We start from the raw sequence: 16,843 nt of genomic DNA, 5'->3' as shown, positions 1-16,843 counted from the left end.
AACAAATGGAACTTAATTAAACTTAAAAGCTTTTGCACAGCAAAGGAAACCATAAACAAGACATAAAGACAACCCACAGAATGGGAGAAAATATTTGCAAATGAAACAACAAAAGATTAATCTCCAAAATATACAAACAGCTCATGGAGCTCAATATCAAAAAAACAATCCAGTTAAAAAACAGGCAGAAGACCTAAATAGACATTTCACCAAGGAAGACATACAGATGGCCAAGAGGCAAATGAAAAGATGCTCAACGTCACTAATTATTAGAGAAATGCAAATCAAAACTACAATGAGGTATCACCTCATGCCGGTCAGAATGGCCATTATCAAAAAAGCTAGAAACAATAAATGCTGGAAAGGGTGTTGTGAAAACGGGACGCTCCTACACTGTTGGTTGGAATGTAGATTGATACAGCCACTATGGAGAACAGTATGGACTTTCCTTAAAAAACTAAAAATAGAACTACCATACGGCGCAGCAATCCCACTACTGAGCATATACCCTGCGAAAACCATAATTCAAAAAGAGTCATGTACCACAATGTTCATTGCAGCACTATTTACAATAGCCAGGACATGGAAGCAACCTAAGTGTCCATTGACAGATGAATGGATAAAGAAGATGTGGCACATATATACAGTGGAATATTACTCAGCCATAAAAAGAAACAAAACTGAGTTATCTGTAGTGAGGTGATGGACCTAGAGTCTGTCATAGAGAGTGAAGTAAGTCAGAAAGAGAAAAACAAATACTGTATGCTAACGTATATATATGGTACTGATGAACCTAGTTGCAGGGCAGGAATAAAGAGGTAGACATAGAGAATGGACTTGATGACATGGGGTGGGAGGGCGAACCTGGGGCAAAGTGAGAGTAGCATCGACATATATACACTACCGAATGTAAAATAGTTGGCTGGTGGGAAGCGGCATCATAGCACAGGGAGATCAGCTCGGTGCTTTGCAATGACGTAGAGGGGTGGGATAGGGAGGATGGGAAGGAGGCTCAAGAAGGAGGGGATATGGGAATATATGCATGCATATGGCTGATTCGCTTTGTTGTGCAACAGAAACTAACACAGTATTGTGAAGCAATTATACTCCAATAAAGATGTATTAAATAAAAAAGATGTTACATTCATTTTCAATCCCTTTTCCAACAGATGGAAGTAATCATTCCTATAATCAAGAGCAGGGATCAGCATTCAGTAAAGGACCCTATAGCAAATGTTTTAGTAAATATTTTAGGCATTACACATCATATCGTCTCTCTTGCAACTATTCCAATATACATTGTAATGTGAAAGTAGCAAAAACAATGTGTAAATGAATGGCATGGCTGTCTTCCAATAATGTTTTATACATTTACTAAAATTTGAATTTTACATAATTTTCATGAGTCACAAAATATTATTATTTTAAATTTTTCAACCATTTAAAAATATAACAGCTATTCTCAGCTCATGGATCATACAAAAACAGGTGGTGGGCCAGAACTGGCCCACAGGCTGTAGTTTGCTAACCTCTGATTTTAGAGCACATCATTTCCAGTACCAAGATATCTAGAATACCAAATTATTTGTAAATATTTAATTTTTAAATTATATTGCCAAATTGTTAAGAAAGTGGCTTGGCAAATGGAGAATCAGAAAAAAAGGAATTGGATTATTTGGAAAAACATTTCTTCTAAAAGCACATCACACAAAAAAAGCATATCACATGGAACTGCTAATCAAATACCCCTTTGCCTCCTCGTGAAATTTTCTTGTTTTACAAATCCACAATCTAGCAGAGAGTTTAAAATTCTAGTAGAAGTAAACCATACTCATCATTGTTTTACCAGCTCTGACTTTGGCCAATTGTCCTTGAAGATATTTCTGACCATCTTATCTCCTACTAACATACTATAGAGGCAGATAATACCAGGGTTGCAAGACCAGTCCCCATCATATGGGCAACATGGGTGGATGCATTAGTAGATTTTTTTTTCTTGATCTTACCCTTTAAAAATATTTCAAGGAAAACTTGAAATAATTTATTAAATATGCTGGTGGGTTTCCTTTTTCAATTTCCTAAGCAAACAGTCATTATCCCTTACTTTCAGGAATTAAAAACCACACTGCAGATTTATTTTGTACAATTGGTAGAGGTTGTTTATATTACCAAGGCATTATAAAATCATTTATCATACATTCTTCTTGTGTGTGCAGCTCTATTTTATGTACTACACAAGATGTTCCCTTTTGCAAAGGTGTTGCATCCAGAATAAACAAACCTCTGGGAGGAATGTGAGCGAGGCTGAAATTATCTATCAGAAAAATGAATGGTATTTTAATCATTCCTGAGTATCTTCCTTTATATATTTCAGATATTGCATTTATCGTGAAAATATATAAAAGTAAGAATATCAGACCAAAAGATCTTTTGCAAACGTCTTCTTGGCTAATAAAGTCCAGGGCCTGGACTCAGCATTTGGTACTTAGAGTTACTTAATGGCTTTTGGAATAGATAAGCTAGAGAGCTAAGCTCACTTTTTCACTTTGTAAACAGCAATGGATGGACATCTGTTCTGGTTTGGAAAAAAAAAAAAAATCACCCTACAAGCTTTATAGAACTGCAGTAATAGTATGGCTGAGTTAACATTATATTCTACTGAGATCCTGAAATGGAGGTATGATTAATTATTTCTAAAGTATGGAAAATTTAAGGAAAGATCAATTTTTGTGTTAATTTTTCTTAATGCTGTCAGCTATTTCATTAAAATCCAAGAAGAGTTTGTTGCTTTTCTTCCTTGGAGAATTTATTGATTTTCTAAAATATTTATAGGTAGATATCCTTCTAGTATCTTACTTGATGATAAATCTCATCAGATTTAATATCCAGAAACCAAAGGCCTCAGAAGAAGTCATGAGTATATTTTTTGGTGGTGGTGGTGATGGCAGGCCATTTGTGTGTGTGTGTGTGTGTGTGTGTTTTGCCTCCATTGCCATTTGTTTAGACATTCAAATTACATGAAGAGATATCATCCAAAATGGAGCAATTTTTTAAATAGGGAAACAAAGGGATGTTTATACACTTTCTATATACACTTCTTTAAACACCTGTATAATTTCCACCCCAATTGTCATAGATCATTATTCCTTAGATTAATCAGCTGTAAATATGTAAAAACTGTTAATAACATTATCTAACTCAAATTTAAACACTTTAACCTTAAGGAATTCATAGGAAACTTCTGCTAGATGTTGCACTAAAAAACAGGTAATCTATGGTCATGTAATCCCCATGGTGTAGTATTCTAATAATTATTTTTTAAAATAGGTTCTCTTTCTGTTTTCACATTCTTTTATAATTACTTAGATTTGTCATTTAAGTAATATTTTCTAGAATTTCATCTGAGACCTGGAACTTACCAGTTTTGTTTTATCTAGTACTTACTTTATCCTCCTACACATGTGAACTCATACTTTTTGAAACAATAAAGAAAAACTGAAGTTAAGTCACACTTTAAAGAACTATAATGAATCTAGCTCTTGTCTACCTGCCGTCTAGCCTTAAAACAGAATTTTTAGAAATTATTAAACTGAAAATATTCCCCTCGTAAGCATGGTTATGAATATTAAGTCATTGTAAGGGAGAAAGCCCTGCAGTAGAAATCAAGAGGAAGATTTTTAGTGCTGGCTCTGACACCAATTAGTTATACAGTCTTTTAAAATCTTTGTTTGTTCATCTTGTAAAATGAATTAACAAGGCCTGTACAATTGATAAAGCTATTTTGTGTCTTAAAGAAGTTAATACATATGTAAAGCTTTTGAAATTTATAAAATATTCTAAACTTTTAGTCTATTATTAAATCAACTCCACTTACATTTACTTATGCATTAATCTTCTATTATATTCAGATTTCTATTTCACTTTAGTTATAGAGTTACAACCATTTCAAATAATGAATGTGTAATATGGGCAGGATTAATACCATAGGACAAATAAAATCAATCTGATAATTTGGAAAAAAATCTAGATTTCGTCCACCCTGCTTTGCATCCTCAGCCTGTGTGTGCATGTGTGTGTGCGTGTGTGTGTTCTTTACATTGGGAGATGTACATTGAGAAATTCAAGCTCAAGGATTTACTTAACATCTATTCCTCACTGTGCTGGAGCATGCCCCCCAGGAAAAGGTGCTAGATTGAAGTCATAAAGTATTATGACTCACTTTGTTCATGACAATATCATCAACTTAATAGCAACAACCAAAAGCAATTCATTAAGCGTTGCATGATGTATTGATATTTCCTGGTCATGGGTCTGGCTATTACAGATTAGATTGTCTTAACCAAAGTATTATTTGGTCGTCTAACACATAAAGTTAGAATACAAGACAATGACATCTACACTGCTAGTGAACTAAATTCAATCAGGATATTAACATCAAGAATATTAAGGATGTTGTCATTAAAGGTTATTCATATAACACTGCTCTTGCACTCACTATTGGTTTGTAGAAGAATAATGATCTGTATGTATGTAAAATGATCAAAATTTAAGATGAAAAGGCCCCTGAAACAGTATCTGAGACAGGCTTTAGAATTTAAAATACTTCAGTACATTAAACAGTATTTGTCAAACTGTTATTCGTTAATACTGTACATAATTCACAATTGCTTTCAAGAACACTCAATACAAATAAAATGGGTCACCAATAAGTCTCCCATGAAAATATTTGTTGGGTTTCCCTGGTGGCGCAGTGGTTAAGAATCCACCTGCCAATGCAGGGGACACGGCTTCGAGCCCTGATCTAGGAAGATCCCACATGCCGCAGAGCAACTAAGCCCAGGTGCCACAACTACTGAGCCTGCGCTCTAGATCCCACGAGCCAGAACTACTGAAGCCCACATGCCTAGAGCTCGCGCTCTGCAACAAGAAGCCATCGCAATGAGAAGTCCGCGCACCGCACTCGCCGAAACTAGAGAAAGCCAGCGCTGAGCAACAATGACCCAACTCAGCCAAAAATAAATAAATAAATTAATTAATTAATTAATTAATTAATTAATTAAAAGAAAAATATTTGTTAAAATTCCCGTGATCCAGGTTAAAATCCATAAAGATTCCAAAACCTCTTTACAAGGCAACCTGCTCATACGGCCTGCTTATATTTGTAATCAAGTCTGTTTTATTCAATAGAAAACAAATCTCTTAAATAACACCTTTGACTGATCTTTAGGTGGCCTATGTATATCAGCGTCAGATATTTATTAGTTACTCACTCACTAGACATATGAGCCTTACAGCAATTCAAAGAGTAAAATTTGGATATTATTCTCCAGTAGCATGGACTCCAAGAGGAAGGTAATACACAAGGAAATTTCCTATGAGTCCAGATAGGGATACCCATAAAAAATATTACCAGCAAACATTTTACAATCTCACAACTGTAAATTAAAAGAAAGAAGAATGTTATATACTGGAGGAATGGTATTTTATATCTTAAGTAATCAACTTTTACTTGTCTCAGGAGGTATTCATTGGATTGTTTGTAATGGTGGCTTTTTTATGACCCATCTCCTCCACTCTTAGCCCGAGTGACTAGATGGCTGGGTTAGAAGAGATCCAGCTTCCTTGTCTGAATACCTAGAACACTTAAAATAAATACCGCATTGTTGTATGTGTGATCAGTTCACCATTATTTCCTACGTGTAATTACTGTTGCTTCACATGCAAGTATCTTAAAAGTGAAATCCATGTCTTATGCATATATATTCCTAGTCTAGCAATGCCCAGAGCACATGGAAGCCATGTACTAACTATTTACTGACCGTTTGTTGACTGATAGAAGCCAACTTAGTATAATTGGCCCAATGATATTTAAACAGTACATTCAGGGGCCTGAGAAAACTATGGAATCCTGCCATAGGCTCATCATATGCAATCATCTATTATAAATATTGGTAGCTCTGACAAAGATAATGGTAACTTTTTTTAAAGCCACTACTAATGTACTGATAATTCTGAGGTCTGAAAAAGTACCCGAATTATTTCAGGTCTTAATTTATAAACTAAGAATTTGTTGATTCAGGAAATTTCATTTTGGCCATATTTTCTTTTTAAAATTACAAGTCAGTAATATTACAGGAAAACAAAAATCATCAAGATGTGTTTGTGTATCACAGTTACTTAAATAATAAACACTAATAGAGAAAATGCAAGAATCAAGCATAATTACTAGGTTATTTTCAAGAGCTCATCAAATTGAGATCATAATTATAGTGCTGTTTTAAGGAATAAATTTAGCATTCTTAATAAAGATGCAAGTTTTAAATGGTAACATTTATTACTTACTTTAGATATAAATTTTTATGGTCTCGTTTATTTTCTAAGCAGTGAAAAATTTCTATCTTTCTAAATGTCTCTGTGTCTCTTTTTCTCTCTCTCAATTTAAGAAATAAAAGAGACCTTTGCTGTAGACAAAAGCAAAGACTAATAATTAAATCAGATAACATTTAGGGATTTTCATTTGTTTTTCAAATTTCTTCAGGTAGTTTTCTTTTTTATTTATTGTTGAAAAGAAAATTTGTGTATGTATTAACAAAAAAAAGGTAGAAATAACATGACTCCCCATCACCTCTTTCTGATGTTATGTCTCTTGCCCTGGGATAGAAGACTATCATGGGCTTGGTGGTTCTTCTTCTTTGAGTATGTATGGCTTTTGGTAGGACACCTTGTTAATGACTCTTCTTAGGCAAAGGATCTCCTCTGAGAATTCTTGCCCATAAAGGAACTGAAAGAATAGATTGGGGTATCAAGGTGTTATCAAAAAAGAAGAGATATAGGGCACTCACAGCCAGAAAACTCCTATAACAGAAACTCAGATCTTGTATGTCTCTACTCCTTCTCAGTCACATCTTATTTCTCATTGTTCCATTTCAGTCTAGGACTAGAAAGTAGAGCAGGAAAGGGCGGTTTGTCCAACTACTATCAGCTCAATTAGTTGATTTTTCTTTGAGATATGTTCTTAATAGTAAATTGTCTCTTCCCTGGGTGAGACATTTTGACCACCATAGACATCTTTTATTTATGTTTTTTAGCCCAAATTTCAAAATCTGATTATTTATGAACATTAGGAACTTTTAAAATTTTAAACAAGAAAAAATAAAAGCATCTTGTGAGATATCCCTATGACACAGGCCACTTACCTCATTAATCCCAATACCAAGATTAAGTCATCACAACTGCATTAAATACACATCACAAATTTTAATGATATTTTAAAGGCAAAGTACAATTTAAACAAATCAAATATTATTAACACATCATGGGAAAAGCAAATTAATATGAACATATTTAGTGGGGCAAATGTTTCTTCATAAATATAGTTATCCCTGAGTTATAAGTAATCTTCTTATTATTGATAATAAATTGTACATTATTTAGTACCTGGAGTACTCTGCATTGACTTTTGCATCCTTCCGACATATTTTCTCATACATATTTAAAATGTAAAGCATCCTAACTCTTTTGTATAAAATTATATATAAAAGTCATAGTCTAGTATATTTTAAGATTATATAGGTAAAGAAATGGTGTGGTTAGCCTTTCCTATAGTAAAGGGAAAACAGCATTTATCTACATGTTACCAAAACAATCATTTGAAAACTGAAAAAGATTTTTAATTTTATTAGCATTTTTAAATGGTTTTTATATATGAAGTTGCTCAATTTAAAATACCAAGATATTGGTAATACTGGATAGGATATCATCTACTTGGTATGGTTTCAGAATGGCTCCACTAGCATGTGTATTAACTAAATGAAAATGGAACTGTGTACTAGCTCTATTTCTAAAGGAAGGATGGAAGACACTTTTCGAACACATCTCTCTTCCTGGCTCTATAGTAGGCTTTCACTTAAATGATCTAATTTAAACTTCATGATGCCTCTACCCTAATACACTGAAATAATTATCCACATTTTTCAGATTAGGAAACAATATTTAGAGAGACCAGGTTATTTCTTTGTGGTAATATTTATTATAGCTCTTGATTTGTTATTTATATGCTAATGTTCCAACAAATTTAACCTATCTCACAAGAATGCATACGTATGATAAGCTAAAATAAATTTACAGTAAGTGAGGTTGAGGTATAGTGAAACTAAATGAAGTTATATATTCCAGATTCTAGAATTAGGATATACCTTTATCCAAGCCTTCAAGCAGGCAAGATTTAAAATATAGTCATTTATAGGACATAGAGTATCTGTAAGTTAAAAATAAGCAGTTGCTTAGAAAAAGCACATCTAATCAGAGACTAAAGAGCAATTACCTTATTTTTGTAATCTCCTGGTATGATCACTATCAACTGGGGAGTTTCACAAAACTATTTCTTACAACTCATTTAGTCTTATGATATTATACTGCCCTGGAACAAAGAATGGATATTTCAGCAGCAATCTATTAGTTGATGGAGAAAGAAGATGCTCTTCCTTTAGGGGAATCCTATATATACACTGAAAATAATGTTTTTGAAAAATATTTATTACCATAGATAATGGTCAGAATAAATTGTTAAGTGGGAGATATATATATATATTTCACAATAAAATGTTAAAGTGGGAGAATATAAAATGTATATTCTCCCACACTGCTCATATTTAAGGTTTCCTATAAACTCCTTCCTAGATCTACCATAAATGCTTCTAATTTGCTCCTACTAGAAACCGAAGTAATGTCATTAAATAAGTAGTTACATCATAGCTGTGTCCACCTGCAGCCATCAAGGCCTAAGTAACATTTGAATAGTATAGCAAATAATCAAAATATATTAAGGTAAGATAAGCATGCTTAACAATTCTTTTTCAAATATAAATCTTCTGTACTTTTTATTTCACCAAGAGAATGAGTTGGTAATTAACCTATTGTCAGAAGAGCTAAATTCCAATTTACCATAGTTCTCCATGACCTTAAGATGCACAAAAGCACAGCCCTTCTTAAGATAATGCATGTGTGCATAGATAAAAATAGAAATTAAAGTGTCATATGGAACATACCCTTCTTCCATTGATTGCCACTTGCCTGACAGGTCAACTAGCTTCAGGCCAAAATAATTCATTTCAGGTCACTAGGCTAACAATTTCCAGTTTACAGTGCTCTAGTGAAAAGAATTCTAACACATTCCAGAAAATAGAGTACTACCTTCAAAACATTTTGGAAACCTGCAAAGTATAAACCAGACTTTTCATTAGTGCTGTAAAATTTAATGACACTTCCACTTATAATTGGCGGGGTTTTTTTATTCAGGATTACATTATCTGGCGTCTATGTCTTTCTCAACTTTTATCCCTTTATCACAGCTCATTAGGCAGGGAAAAGGGGAGGTATGAAACACAAATTAAATGGCTTTACTGTTGGCCCTTTAGGCAAAAAAGACAACTCTACTCCCTAGAGAATTATCTAGACCCAAAGGTCAGTAGGAATTCTTTAGTTGTTTTTTATTCTACAGTATACTTAATATTTCCTACTGTCCTTGATAATTCTTCCTTGAATAAATATTATAGGACTTCAGCCTCATTAAATAGTCATGGCAGAAAAGCTGACAAACAAAAAAAGCACAAAGGAAAAAAATTACCACTGCTAAAATTTGATGTATGTCATTTTTTTCTAGTAGGCAAAACCATATGTATTTTTGCAGTTATACTATAGATTTTTTTAGCATTTCTTCAGCTCTAGCAATATATTCTGCAATACAGATTTTAGAAGCTAAATATTATTTTGTTATATGGATGTATTATTATTTACTTAAATAACAGGTTATTTCCATTTTTTGATATTAAAAATAAAGCTACAGTGTGCACCCTTGTGAACATATCTTTACACACAACTGAATTTTCTCATAAATTCCAAGAATTTTAATATTTAAGTCAAAGCATGAAAAATTTTTTTAATTTGATTTCCAAAAGACAATTTTATATAGTTCCATCATTTCCTACTCAGAATGGCAGTATGAGAGCACCCTTTTTCAGGAAGTCCACCAAACAATAGACTTTTCTTTACTTTTACCAATTTCATTGATAAATATTACTTCTCATGAAGTCATTTTCAGAAAGTGAAAACCTGTAAGAATTAATCTCCACCACAAGAAACACTAAAAGAATTTCTATAGGCTAAAGGACAAGGATATCAGATAGAAACTTGGTTTTACAAGAAGGAATGAAGTACACCAGAAAAAAATAACAACAGTCAGTAAATATTATGGGCCATTGAAATTATTATTCCTATACTTACACGTACTTTTTGTTGTCTCCTTAAAGACATTTAGCCATTTAAAGTAAAAATAATAACAAAAATGGGTTTTATAGAATATTTAGAAGTAAAGTAAATGACAATTGAAAATATATTGTTATAAATTTCTTAAATTGTTCCTTAAGTAATAGAATTTTTAGTGCTGTATGAGAGGAGAGGATAGTAACAGAATTTTTAAGGTATGCTGTAATAAATTAAATATGTATATTTTATTATCTAAAGAAACACCCCAAAAAAGTACAAAACAGAATAACTAAAATGCAACAAGATGAGATAAAGTAGAACACTAAAAATACATTTATATACCTCCAAAAAAAGACAAAAAGGAAACAACTGGAGGACAATGAATGGATGAAACCAAAAAATCAAAAATCAAATACCAATATGAAATTCAAGCATGTCAATAATTATATTAAATTTTACAAACAAAACACTTCCCTTGAAACACAGACTATAAAGTGGGATTTAAAAAGCAAGCAAGACTCAACCATAGTTACTTCTGAAAAATAAATACACTTTAAACAGAAAACTATGACAAATTTGAAAGTTAAAAGACTTTTTAAAAAGATTTACCATGCAAGCATTGATCATAAGAAACCTGTTATACTATACTAATGTCTACCAAAAAGACTTGAAGATGAATAGTATTACCAGGAAATTAGAAAGTATATTCAATGGGATGATAATAAAAGTATACAAATTAAAATTTATGAAACTCAGCTAATTCATCCTTAAAGAAAATGTAGTTTTCTTCTCCAATTTTTAAAATTGTGGTGAAATACACATAACATAAAATACACCATCTTCATCATTTCAACTGTACAGTTCAGTGGTATTAAATATACTCATGATGTGCAACCATCACCACTATCCATCTCCATAACTTTTCATTTTGTAAAATTGAAACAGTGTACCCATTAAACAATAATTCCCCATTCTCCCTGCTGCCCCGCCTCTGGCAACCACCAATCTACTTTCTGTCTCTGTGGTTTTGACTACTCATATAAGTGGAATCATACAGTATTTGCCTTTTTGTGATTAGCTTATTTTACTCAGCATAATGTCCTTAAGGTTCATCTATATGGTAGCATATGTCAGAATTGCCTTTTCTTTTTAAGGCTGAATAATATTCCATTGTATGCATAAACCACATTTTAGTTATCCGTTCATCTAGCAATGGATACTTGGGTTCCATCCATGTTTTAGTTGTTGTGAATAATGCTGCTATGAATATGAGTGTATGAATACCTCTTTGAGACCCTGCTTTCAGTTCTTTGTATTCCTTTTATTTATTTTACTTTTTCTTGCCTAATTGTTCTAGCCAGAACTTTAAGTACTATGTTGACTGTAAGTGGAAAAAGCCAGCATCCTTTCCTTGTTCCTGATCTTAAAGGGCAAGTTTTCAATTTTTCACTATTGAGTATGATGTTCATTGTGAGTTTTTCATATATGACTTTTGTTACGTTGAGGTAGCCTCTGTCTATTCCTCATTTGTTGAGAGTTTTTATCATGAAAGGGTGGTGAATTTTGTCACATGCTTCTTCTGTAACAACTGAAACGATCATATGGGTTTCTTTTCTTTCATTTTGTCAATGTGTTGCATTACATTGATCAATTTTCATATATTGAATCATCCTTGCATTCCAGGAATAAATTCCACTTGGTCATTTTGTATAAATTCCTTTAATATGCAGTTGAATTTTGTTTGCTATTATTTCATTGAAGATTTTTGCATCAATGTTCATAAGGGATATTGGTCTCTAGTTTTCTTGTAGTGCCTTTGTCTGGCTTTGGTATCAGGGTAACATTCTTCAATAAATCTCTAGTTAAATACATTTTGATTTAAGTAATGCAGTAGAATATTTGTAGACATTAGAAAAACAAGGTTGACCTTTTCTTTCAGCCAAGATGGAGTAACAGTGACCAGACCTACCCTACCTGAATCACCTAAAAAAATACAAAGGCTTTCAAACCATCAGACATTAGGCAATGAAGACAATGAGATGACCTTTATGATTGTTCCAGCTTACTGCCAGGTATAAGTTTGCATGCAGTGACTCAGGGAGAAAAAACCTGACAGTGTCCCTAATGGGAGACAGAGCTGAGGGTCAAAGGAAGCTAGAGTCTGCAAATCAGAATAATGGAGGGGAGAGATGCACAGAGAGAGAACCCCAAATATGTGCAGAGAATCCCTCAAATAACTCATTAAACTACTGTTCAGTGCATGAGTGTGAGAAAACTACCCACATCTGTGAGGAGGAGTAAGGAATCACCTGAAAGAATTACAGGAAACAGTGCTTGGAGCTCCCATAGGGTTGGGAATAATGCCTGTTTGCAACGACTAGAGTAGAAAACCTCATAATGCACAGAGCATGTAGTACTAACAAGGGTCTTGCTTCTGCAGTGTGGAAAAATTAATTATAGACTTTTAAAGCAAGACCCAAAGAGATCAAACTGTTTACATGTAACTGTACTCCAGAATAAAACCCAAGAATGTTTTTAGAAATACAAAAATACCCCAAAAGGTAAATTTCACAAGTCCTGGCACAATGAAAAATCACATACAAAGACATCAAAGAAGCAGGAAAACACAACCAATAATGAAAAGAATAAGCAATCATTTGAAACTGACCAAGAAATAATACAGATGATAGAATTAGTAGATAAGAACATGAAGTAGTTATTCTAACTCCATTCCTACATTCAGGACACATGAAGAAAGACTGAATACCTTTCCTCAAGAAAAACAAGGGAGGTATTAAAAAAAGAACCAAACTGAACTTCTAAAGATGAAAACTTAAATGCCTGAGATAAAAATATATTGATCGGCTATAATAGCAGATTAGACATTGAAGAAGAAATGCTGCATGAACTTAAAATAAAAATAAAATTATCCAAAGTCAAACCCAGAAGAAAAAGAAAAAAAGAGAAAGAAAAAATGAGGGAACTGTAAAATAACATTAAGCACTTAAAAATATATAGAATTAGAATCCCCAAAGAAAGGAGGACTGAAGAGTTATTTGAAGAAATAATGGCCAAAACTTTTCCAAATGTGACGAAAACTATAAACACAGATTCAAGAACCATAACAAATAAAAATCATGAGAAACATGAAGAAAATTACACCAAATCATATCATGATCAAACTGCTTCAAACCATCAATAAAGACAATGTCTTAAAAGGAGTCAGAGAAAAAGCCATACAGAAGAAAAAAGATAACAATGACAGATTTCTCATCAGAAAAAAAAATGCAAACTAGGAGACAGTGTTAAAGCAACATCTTTAAAGAACTAAAAGAGAAAAAAGTCAACTTATAATTCTTAAACCAGTGAAAATCTCTTTAATAAAGTTAAAATACAGACTTGTTCAGACATACAAAACCTGACAGAATTCATCACCAGCAGACCTGCATCACAAGAAATATTAAAGTAAGGTCTTAAAGCAAAATAAAATAAAAACATACATATTTTTAAAACTTGGGTCAAACAAAGCTTAAAGCAAGACCCAAAGAGATCAACCTATTTACAAGTAACTGTATTCCAGAATAAAGCCCAAGAATATTTTTAGAAATACAAAAATACCACAGAAGTCAAATTACACAAGGCCTGGCATCCAATGAAAAATCACCAGGCATGCAAGGAAGCAGGAAAACAAAACCAATAATAGAAAAAATAATACAAAATATTCCAAAAGGTGGTATACAGTGGAATACATTGATAACTATTTTAGAAAATTCTTTGGCAGCTTCTGAAAAATTCATACATTTACCTAACACATGACCCAGATATTCTACTTCCAGATGCTTACTCAAGGGGCATGAAAAAAGCACATGGCGAAAGACTTGAACCAAATGTTCATAGCTGCTTCATCAGTAACAGCCCAAAACTGGAAATACCCCAAATGTCCAACACCAGATGAATGGATAAACAAATTGTGGTATATCCATATAATGGAACACTATTCAGCAATAAAAAGCAATGCCCCATTGATATGCATATCAACATTTAAGCATATTAAAATAATTATACTGAGTGAAAAAGACCAAAACAAAGTTTGTACTATATGATTCCATTTATATGAAGTTCTAGAAAATGTAAATGAATCTGCAGGGAACAAAAGCAGTTCAGTGGCTGCCTGCAGGTGTTGACTATGGAGAGCTATAGGAGGGAAGGATCACAATGTAAAATAAGGAAACTTTTCAGTGAATGATATGTTCAGTTTCTTTCTTGTACTTTCACAGGAAGACACATACATTACACCTTACCAAACTGTTTACTTCAGATATGTACAATTTATCATAAGTTATACCTCAATAAGATGGTTAAAAACCAAAAGACGGTCCATAGGTACTAATATGAGAAAATGTTTACTATACATCAATGTTTTAAGTCTGTGAAACAATATATATTTTATCATCCTGATTTTGTACAAAAACATAGATACATATACATGTCTGTATAAACATAGAAAATATCTGGAAATAAAGGTTTAAGCTCACAGCAGGGCACACAAGGAAAGTAAAGAAGGATTCAGGAATAGTAGTGGATTGTTGCTTTATACATATCATATTTTTATAAGGAAACTATTAACTTGACATTTAATTTGTAAAAATAAATGGCCTTAGAGAAATTAGGACTGTCTCATAAATTTTTTTCTAACATCTTTATTGGAGTATAATTCCTTTACAATGGTGTGTTACTTTCTGCTTTATAACAAAGTGAATCAGCTATACATATACATATATCCCCATGTCTACTCCCTCTTGCGTCTCCCTCCCCCACTCCATATCCCACCCCTCTAGGTGGTCACAAAGCACCGAGCTGATCTCCCTGTGCTATGTGGCTGCTTCCCACTAGCTAGCTATTTTACATTTGGTAGTGTATTTGTGTTCATGCCACTCTCTCACTTCATCCCAGCTTACCCTTCCCCCTCCCTGTGTCCTCAACTCCATTCTCTACATCTGCATCTTTATTCCTGTCCTGCCCCTAGGTTCTTCAGAACCTTTTTTTGTTTTAGATTCCATTTATATGTGTTAGCATACGGTATTTGTTCTTCTCTTTCTCACCTACTTCACTCTGTATGAGAGACACTAGTTCCATCTACCTCACTACAAATAACTCAATTTCATTTCTTTTTTTGGCTCAGTAATATTCCATTATACATATGTGCCACATCTTCTTTATCCATTCATCTGTCGATGGACACTTAGGTTGCTTCCATGTTCTGAATATTGTAAATAGAGCTACAATGAGCATTGTGGTACATGACTCTTTCTGAATTATGGTTTTCTCAGGGTATATGCCCAGTACTGGGATTGCTGGGTCGTATGGTAGTTCTATTTTTAGTTTTTTAAGGAACCTCCATAATGTTCTCCATAGTGGCTGTATCAGTTTACATTCCCAGCAACAGTGCAAGAGGGTTCCCTTTTCTACACACCCTCTCCAGCATTTATTGTTTGTAGATATTTTTGAGGATGGCCATTCTGACCGGTGTGAGGTGATATCTCATTGTAGTTTTGATTTTCATTTCTGTAATGATAAATGATGTTGAGCACTCTTTCATGTGTTTGTTGGCAATCTGTATATCTTCTTTGGAGAAGTATCTATTTAGGTCTTCTGCCCATTTTTGGATTGGGTTGTTTGTTTTTTTGATATTGAGCTTCATGAGCTGACTGTATATTTTGGAGATTAATCCTTTGTCAGTAGCTTCATTGGCAAATATATTCTCCCATCCTGAGGGTTGTCTTTTCGTCTTGTTTATGGTTTCCTTTGCTGTGCAAATCTTTTAAGTTTCATTACGTCCCATTTGTTTATTTTTGTTTTTACTTCCATTTCTCTAGGAGGGGGGTCAAAAAGGATCTTGCTGTGATTTATGTCATAGAGTGTTCTGCCTATGTTTTCCTCTAAGAGTTTTATAGTGGCTGGTCTTACATTTAGGTCTTTAATCCATTTGGAGTTTGTTTTTGTGTATGGTGTTAGGGAGTGTTCTAATTTCAGTCTTTTACATGTAGCTGTCCAGTTTTCCCAGTACCACTTACTGAAGAGGCTGTCTTTTATCCATTGCATATTCTTGCCTCCTTTATCAAAGATAAGGTGACCATATGTGTGTGGGTTTATCTCTGGGCTTTCTATCCTGTTCCATTGATCTATATTTCTGTTTTTGTGCCAGTACCATATTGTCTTGATTACTATAACTTTGTAGTATAGTCTGAAGTGCAGAAGCCTGATTCCTCCACCTCCGTTTTTCTTTCTCAAGATTGCTTTGGCTATTCAGGGTCTTTTGTGTTTCCATACAAATTGTGAAATTTTTTGTTCTAGTTCTGTGAAAAATGCCATTGGTAGTTTGATAGAGATTGCATTGAATCTGTAGATTGCTTTGGGTAATATAGTCATTTTCACAATGTTGATTCTTCCAATCCAAGAACATGGTATATCTCTCCATCTATTTGTATCATCTTTACTTTCTTTCATCAGTGTCTTATAGTTTTCTGCATACAGGTCTTTTGCCTCTATAGGTAAGTTTTTTCCTAGATATTTTATTCTT

Source organism: Balaenoptera musculus, chromosome 9 (assembly GCF_009873245.2).
Source record: "Balaenoptera musculus isolate JJ_BM4_2016_0621 chromosome 9, mBalMus1.pri.v3, whole genome shotgun sequence".
NCBI classification, from domain to species: Eukaryota; Metazoa; Chordata; class Mammalia; order Artiodactyla; family Balaenopteridae; genus Balaenoptera; species Balaenoptera musculus.
Note: the sequence above shows the minus strand (reverse complement) of the source record.